Source organism: Pteropus vampyrus, unplaced genomic scaffold, assembly GCF_000151845.1.
Source record: "Pteropus vampyrus isolate Shadow unplaced genomic scaffold, Pvam_2.0 Scaffold127, whole genome shotgun sequence".
NCBI classification, from domain to species: Eukaryota; Metazoa; Chordata; class Mammalia; order Chiroptera; family Pteropodidae; genus Pteropus; species Pteropus vampyrus.
Genome location: NW_011888908.1, coordinates 2,813,191 through 2,822,404, shown reverse-complemented (window position 1 = coordinate 2,822,404; position 9,214 = coordinate 2,813,191).

Genomic DNA, 9,214 nt, shown 5'->3' with positions numbered 1-9,214 from the left:
CCAAGGAACTCTTGAAGAATGGGTCTTTTCTATTTCCTTTTGTTATGTATAAAGTAATATTTAAATGATACATAAATATTTATATAAATTATATTCTTCCTGAGATTTTCTGTTTCAACAATTAAGATGCCTAATCTATTTGATGGAGAGGACCTATAATTTTGCTGAAAATTTCAAATCAAATTCAACCAAATTTTAGAAAGTCAACTTTTATAGAAAACTCATATTTTTAGGAATAGGTTTCGAGTATAAAAGTTAACACAGTCTCTTGCTTCAGTTCCACTTATTTCTTCTGTCCTATCTTTGACCAAATTATTTTTTGTATTATATTTGCTGAGATCAAAGTTAAATTTTTTTTACCGAAGTCAAGTCAAACCAATGTTACTTCCTCATTTTGAACCCTGTGATAACAAGAAGTTAGGTTAGTGGTGCTGACTAAAATAAAAAAATAATTTTCTCCCATAACATGCATTGATACTTCGTTGAGAATTAGTTCATGTGACAAGAACTTTTAAGATGTTCTCTCTTACCAACTTTCAAATATACGAGAGTATTGTTAACATTACATTCCAGAACCTATTCATCTTGTAACTGGAAATTTATACCTTTTGACTACCTTCATCCAAGTCCCCGACTCCCAACACCTGCCTCTGGCAACCACATATCCGAACTCTGTTTCTGTGAGATTGTTTATATATAGTCTGCATGTTTTCTCTTGCGCTTGATTTAAGCTCATGCTGTTTTGTACAGCGATGTGTCGTACAGGCTTATGGCCTAGAAGCAATAGACTGTATAATAGGCGTGGCTGTGTAGTAGACAATACCAGCTGGGTTTGTGTTAGTGCACTCTATGGTTCCACAGGGTCAAAATCACCTAACAATGCATTTCTCAGAATGTATCCCCATCGTTAAGCAACGCATGACTCCACTGTAAATGGAATTGTTTTATTTCTTTTTCAGATAAGTCATTGTTAGTACATAGAATGGTGATTTTCGTATCCCGCAACTTTGCTGAATTTATCAATTACATCTAATAGTATTTTAGTGGAGTCTTTAGAATTTTCTATTTTCTATGTTTCTATATAAAACCATGTCATCTACAAATAGAGTTAATTTTGCTCCTTTTCAATTTGGATGTCTTTTATGTCTTTTTCTTGACTGATTTCTCTGGCTCGGACTTCTGGTACTGTGATGAATAGAGCAGGGAGAGTGGGCACCCCTGTCTCGTTCCTCATCTTGGAGAATAGCTTTTGACCTTTCACCATTGAGTATGACGTTAGCTATGGAATCGTCATGAATGGTTTTTATTACGTTGAAGTACGTTCCTTCTATATCTAATTTGTTGACAGTTTTTCTTTTATCATTAGTGGATGCTGAATTTTGTCAAACGCTTTTTCTATGTCTATCGAGATTATCATATGATTTTTTATCTTTCATTTTATTAATATGGTTGATCACACTTATTGATTTTCATAGGTTGAACCACCTCCGCATCCTGGATGAACCCACTGGATCATGGGGCGTGATCCTTTTATTGTGCTACTGAATTCAGTTTGCTAGTATTTTCTGGATAATTTTTGCATCTATAGTCAATTGGGATATTGGCCTATAGTTTACTTTTCTTGTATTGTCCTTATCTGGCTTTGCTAGCAGGGTGATGCTGGCCTTGTAAAGTGAGTTTGGAAGTGTTCTCTTTTCAATTTTTTGAAGTTTGAGAAGAATTGGCCTTAATTCTTCTTTAAATGTTTGGTAGAATCCACCAGTGAAACCATCTGGTCCTTGGCTTTTCTTTGTTGGGATGTTTTTGATTATTGATTCAGTCTCCTTACTTATTATTGCTCTGTTCAGATTTTTGTTTGTTCCTAATTCAGTCTTGGTAGGTTGTATGTTTTTAGGATTTTACCCATTTCTTTTAGGTTGTTAGCATGTAGTTATTTATAGTAGTCTCTTATGATTTTTTGTATTTCTGTGGTATCAGTTGTAATGTCCCTTTCATTTATAGTTTTTATTGATTTGTATCCTCCTCCTCTTTTTTTTTTTTTTTTTTTGGTTTGTCTAGCTAAAGGCTAAAGGTTTGTCAATTTTGTTTATCTTTCAAAGGACCAACTCTTAAGCTTCGTTAATCTTTTCTATTGTTTTCCAGTTCTCTGTTTCATTTATTTTTCTAATCTTTATTATTTTCTTCCTTCTGCTAACTTTGGATTTAGTTTGTTCTCTTTTTCTAGTTTCTTTAAGTGTAAGGTTAGACTGTTTATTTGAGATCTATTTTCTTGATATTTGTGTTTATCAATATAAACTTCCTTCTTAGAATTGCTCTTGCCTCCTGCCATTAAGTTTGACATTTTCCTTTGTCTCAAGAAAATTTATTTTCCTTTTAATTTCTTCTTTGATCTGTTTCTTGTTCAGGAGAATGTTGTTTAATTTCCATGTGTTTTGTGAATTTCCCAGCTTCTTCCTGTTATTGATTTCTAATTTCATGCCACTTGGGTTAGAAAATATACTGGGTATAATTTTCATCTGTTTAGGTTTGCCAAGACTTGTCTTGGTCTTTCCTAGAAAATGTTCCATGTACTCTTGTGAAGTATGTGTATTCTACTATTGTTGTTTGGAATGTTCTGCATATATCCGTTAGATTGATGTGATCTATAGTGTTGTTCAAATTCACTGTTTTCTTGATGATCCTGCATCTGGATGACCTATCCATTGTTGAGAGTGAAGTATTAAAGCCCCTAACTATTATTTTATTGCTGTTTATTTCTCCTCATAGTTCTTGTTAGTATTTGCTTTATATATTAAGGTGCTCCAATATTGGGTATACAAATATTTGTAATTATTATAACTTTTTGGTGGGGTGTCATTTTTATCATTATACAGTGACCTTCTATGTCCTATAATGTTCATGCATAATTTTCTCAATTTTGTTTAGTTATCTGTGTGTACTTGCAATGCACTAAACTTCTTTAAGAGAATTTTTTTGAATTCTTTGTCTGACGGTTCATAGATAGCCATTTCTTTGGGGTCTGCTATTGAGCTTTATTAGTTTTCTTCGGTGAAGTCACATTTACTTGATTTTTGTGTTTCTTGATCCCCTGCCCTGGTAGCTGCACATTTAGGTGAGTGGCCCTCCTTCCCAGCTTCACAGGTTTGCTTTGGCAGAGACGTTTCTTCATCAGTCACCTCAGCTTGGGATTTTAGACGGGTCAGCAGCTACAGTTCTTGGGCAGATAGACTTGCTATTGGGTCTGTTTTAGGGCACGGTCACTGCCCGAGCTCTGAGTGGGGGAGAGGGCATTAGCCTTCGCTGGGAACAGTTAGCTAGGACTGCCAGGTGGTTTTCCTGCCCGAGCATGGCTGTAGATGGTTCTGCCGTTGCCTGGGTTCTCTGGCCAGGCTTCCGGTCAGGTGGGACTTGGTAGTGTACTTGGTAGTACGCAGGGCTATAAATAAGCTTCACTGCTCAGGCAGCATGGCAGAATGGGCAGCTTGTTTGGGGACCCAAATCAGGCAGAGTACGTTGGCCAGAAGGGGCCACTTAGTTTGCTCTGCAGACAGGCAGAGCCACTGGCTGGGCTCCCTGCTCACATGTAAGCAGGCAACAGAGAGTCATAGCACCCACCTTTCAGACGAATCCTACTCTCACCAAACCTAAACTGGTTAGTTTCCAACCATCTCATCACAGCTTTGGAGTGCGTCCTTTTTATATGTAATTTATTCCATAATATTCCTACTTGCTGTGTTAAAAAGTTTTTTTCCAGCCTGTTTTCAATTCTGTCCCTACTTATGAAGTTCCCCCTCCAGGCCTAAATTCCACATTATCTATAATATTCCACAATTGGTCTTGGTTCACAGAATAACAAACTTAGCTTCTGTCGCACTTCTGGTGTGAGCGATCATGAAGACATTTTCTGTTATGTACATAGATAATTAAAGAAATCTAGTCCAAAGGAAAAAAGAAAACTGAAGCAGAACAGCAGAGAGAAGCAGTGACAAATAATCACGTCACATAGAGAAAGTAACTTTAATGAACATCCTCCAGTCCCTGATTTTAGTCTCTCGTGAGATCTTTCTGAGTCTGATGAAATAGCTCTTTTGGATAAATCTCTGCTTCATCTCTCAATTAAAAAAGAAAAAACTAACCTGAATGGAGTTCTGTGATTTACAAATAAAGAAGTTCAGTGAGGCTAATATGTCAAAACAGTATAATTTTTATAATATGGGTGAAAATTCCAAAATATTTTTTTAAAAATAATTTGGAAATGAAGGTAGAAATGGGTCTCAATAAAAAAGTTAGAGGAACGTTAAGTACCGGTTTAAAAAATCCTCATTTTTGAGGTGTACCTCTCCCTGTCCTTATCTCCAAAAGGTTAACAAAACAAGGAAATAGAATTTAAAGGGCTTTAAATCCTAAGGGAAATCTTGACCTTACCAGTTTAGAAAGTTACACGCTTCTTCTTTCAATTAATCTTTCCAATGACGCTCCTGTTTTCAATATGGTATTTAAGAAAAGGAAGTAACTCAGTGACTCAGTTGTAAGTCACCAAGGTCCAAGTTAGATGAAAACTGGGCACAGGACAAAGTAACCCAAACAAGTACAAAGCCATGGCGGGGAGGGGGGGGCGGACAAAAACAGAAAGGACAAGTTTAGGGAACTAATGGTAATAGAATGAAAGTATGAGTAGGTGGATATGTGGTCAGAAGGAGGGGATGGAGAATTCTTGGAGAATTTTCAAAACTCAGGGGACAAATTAAAATGAATATTTTTCTGGAAAAGAAGATCATAAACACAGATGGTAGAGAATATGGTCCTGTTTCTTTGAGAAATTGACTCTGGTTTAATATATAGAATCCCCTGAGACTTGGAAATATTTATTAAAACGGAAAATGCAATAGTCAAACAGGAAGGAATTTTAAGTAAAAATGTCTGCCACCTGTTAGACGGCGATGCAGTAGGACAAGATTCCATAGGCCATTTTTTCAAACACCAAGTAAGGACATTCCACTTGGACTACTACATAGGAGCCACCATGAGCAGCTGCATAAGAAGGAGAAACTATTCCTCGTGGTCATTTAAATTTATTTTGGGTAATTTGAGTATTTTTTCTGAAAACTCATAATTTTTTTCTCACATAAATATTTGTGGCAAATAAATGCCTTGAAAAATCACTTTAAATTCTTTCTAAATACATCTTCTCTCCTATGCAAATGTAACAAACGACATTTTTTATACACCATCGCATTGATTAGAGACACTGCCTATAACTTTTTACCACATCATGAAATCCATTCCAGGTTCACTCTTGACACTATTGGCTGCCTTTTAGACTATATCCCGGGAAGGTGGCTATAAAAGTCAATACATTCTGTTTGTTCTCATAAAGGTGCATCAGCTCTTGGTTTAATTAAGATTTGACTTAATATCCTCAGTATAGCTATTAACGTATCTGATACAAATTAGTCAAGAACAGAAAAGACCTGTGTAGTTTCGTACTGCTTCTAATGAGCCGTGCTATTTCATGCTTACACACCTTCATTTATACTGGCCTCTGCCTGACAGAGCCTCTGCCAGCACTACCCTCCCATCCCCCTCTGTCTGGCAGCACCTGCGCAGGTCACCTTCTGTGGACACCTGCCCTGGCTCCTCCGACTGAATTCACCGCTTAAAATCCCTACCGTGTCCTCTTCACGCACATTTGCAATAGGTTGTATTTGTTGGTTTACATGCCTATTTCCCCCCACACGCTGACCATATAAGATCAAAATTATATTATCTATCTTTTATTATTTATCTTTGTACTAAGCCTATTAATCCTAGAACAGTGCTTCACAGACGCTCTGTAGATGTTACTGGCTGAATAAGTATATAAAACTTTGTAATTTTTCAAACTCATCATCACATTTTGACCTTACTATATCATAGCTATCTGGGGAAAACGTCACTTATCCCACGGACAGTTAAAGCAATGAAAGCTCAAAGTGTCATCTCCTGTCCAAGGTCTCAGAGCTGATACGGAGCAGATTTCACAAGTCTCACCCCCATGCTCTCAGAGAACAACAAATCGCTTCTCATTGTCCTAAACCACCTTTTGCTGGAGAGCTAAAGATGTTTTTCGAAATTGTATTTTTTTAAAATTACAAATGATTTTGGCAGAGCTCGCCATATATCGCTTGCTACACAAATTTGGATATGGAAATGTGTTTTTAACTCCACCTTTAAAGTAAGCCTTGCCAGATCCAACCAGTCCCACAAGCCCGAATTACTCTCAGCATAGCATTGCACGTTATATTATCTCACTGGTGAGATGAATGTTCACTCCAGCCCCAAATGCCTCATCTAGTTTGTTTTGACTTTTGGATTATTTGGGATTTTCAGCAGATGGTTTAATGCTTCCTTGTTTCAGCCCTAAGGTGAACTCATGCCATGTAAGATGATCCCAAGAGATGGAGGCCAGATCCACTGACACACACAACACAAAATGGAAAAGGTGTTCATGGTCCTGAATTAGAGCTTAAACTTTGATGGAAGACTGTCTGGGGTACTGGAGATGGTTTTACCAAGTGATACTCCAGAAAACAAACAAACAAACAGACAAACAGGAAATCCATTTCATTATAGAGGTAAAAATAACACTGCTTCAGCAAACAAATGTTCTGTCATGGCGACCTTTCTTGACTGTGCTGGACACAAGAATGAGAGGACCGTTATTAGCAGTTCGGTGTGCCCCTTCTCTCCTGGTCACCTGGTGTCAGTGTGCCCCATCAGAATAAACCGGAGAGTTAAAAAGCAAATCTTGGATTGGCTGATCCAAGTAATATACCATTTATCTGTGATGAGTGGAAGTTCCCAGCTAACATCCCAAGATCACCAGAAGTATTTCGTTATTGGAAATTCAAGGCTAAAGATTATTCTTAAGCTCAAGCTAAGAGGTTCAGTACAAATGAGCTCATTCATTATTTGATCTTTTTACATTTTCTCTCTGCTTAGCCTCCGTCCTGAGATACCCAAGTAATAATGGGGAAAAGAAAAAGTAAAATAAGCAAAAAAATGTGAACAGATGTGCCTCAATTTAAGAAAAGGCAATCCAAAAAAGTCTACGGCTAGGAAAGCATCCAAAACAGGTGAATTAGAGGGCTTGATCCATGTCACAAATGAATTTTCTGAAGAACTTATCTTCAACCAACTATTCCTTCAGTGGCTTTAAACACAAAGTTCCATTGACTTAGATTTTTTAATACAGAAATATATTCATCGATTGACTAACATGAAATCCATAGAGGACATGGGCAAAGAAGCAAGATGAACAGCAGCATTTTCAGAAGACGTTATGAATTACGTGCGCATGAATTTCTCCCTCATGTTCCTGTAGTTTAATTTGCCCCCAAGCGTGAAAGTGTATCTCAAAAATCTTGGCCAAGAGATCTTTCAGTTTTAAAAGATTAGATGATAAAGAAGTCTAAAAACAAAATAAGAAAATGTTTGCGCTTAGGAATTTTCCTAAGGAAGTGGCACCTCATGGTCTTTGTGAGAGAAACTAAAACCCATGCGAGAATGACTGGCCCTTAAAATTAAACAGAAACAAAGAAAAAATGGCAAAACTGATCCCTAAAACTTTAGTTTCTTTCAAAATAAAAGTTTACAAAAGAAGGGTTGAAATAAACATTAAATCGGAACAAGATTGGTCGTCCCTGTATCTCCTTCTCTCCCTCCTCCCCACCTCCCTCTCTCCCGTCTCAGAAACTGGTTTTCTAAATCAAGTCCAGACCACTCTGCACCCCTCTTCCTTTCCACTGCTTTCCCTGGGTCTCAACTTCGTTACTGTCTCTCGCATACACGATACTAACAAAACCCTTCCGTAAACCCCAGTTCATCTCCGTAAATACTGCACTTATTTTGACAGTGGCTGAACTTTCTTACCTTTATCCAGGGACTGGTAAACTATGACTAGTAGTGGTCTCAGTTCTGTCCTCCATCTGTTTTTGTAAATAAAGTTTTATCGGAACACAGCCCATGCCATGTGTTTATGCATTGCCTGTGGCTGATTTTGTACAATAGTGGCTGAGTTAAGTAGTCCAACAGAGGCCTGGCGGCCCACAAAGCCTAAAATATTTGCTGTCTGGTCCTTTGTAGAAAAGGCTCGAGACCCTTGCTTGGCAGTGAAACACCCTGAATCCTGAACAAGCGTCTACACTTGCCGTTCTACCGCTTTACCCCTCATCAGCCCTTAACCCACCACGCTCTGCCTTCCACCATAAGCGTTCCGAAGCGACACTACGTTTAAAAATTACCATCACACTCCTTGAAAATCTCCAAAACACTACACCCTGTTTCTCAACCTAAATTTTGATCACCCTTTTGTCTCTGGCTTCTGTTGTTCTTCTCAATCCTCAGGGTTGTTATTTTATGTCTTTTCCTGCTATTCTTGTCTCTCTGTCTCTATTCTAGTTCTAGATAATCTTACCTACTTTTATGCCTTCAATCGTTGACTCTATATGGACAGTTTCCAGATTTCTCCAGCCCTGACCTGTTCCCCAGGCTCAACATTTCCAGTTATATACGGGACACTGAATGCCACTTGGAAAAGTCCAACTGTCAAAAACAGAACATTTTATTCTCTTGTTCTGCTTTATGATATTACTAATCTCCTAGTTCCCAAGGCTGGAAATTTTGGAAATATCATGCTCTTTCATTGTGACCGTCCACGTGCTCACCAAGCACCGTGACATTGACCAGTTCTGCATCCGCAGTTGCTTTTGTGCCCATTCACCCTGTCCATCCCCCGAGCCCTGTGTCCAGCACAGGCCCTGGGACTCTTCGGCCTGGACAGTCGTGCGTCTCCTGTGCGGTGTCCCGCCTCCTGCACCCCGTCTGTGTGCGGCTCCCGCATTCACCTTCGCCCAGCACGGTTCAGTTCACAGCCCTCCCCTCACACTCTTTCTTCTTGCTGCTTCTAAGCGAAATCCCAAGTCCCAACAGGAAACAGATAACACACTCCAGCTGGACCACTGAGGAGCGTTTAGAAAATTCTGACTAAGTGTGGGCAGGGCGTAACATAGGACCTTAAGGTGGGCGACCAAGGAAAGCCTCACAGTGCCTGATCCTGAAGAGGCAAGAGGAAGGCAAAGTTCCTGGAACCTGGAGGTGGGGCACGTGGAGAGGGCTGCCTTGCAGGAGTGTGGCCTGCTGTGGAGGGACTTCCCGCGGGGAAGGGACCCTGGAG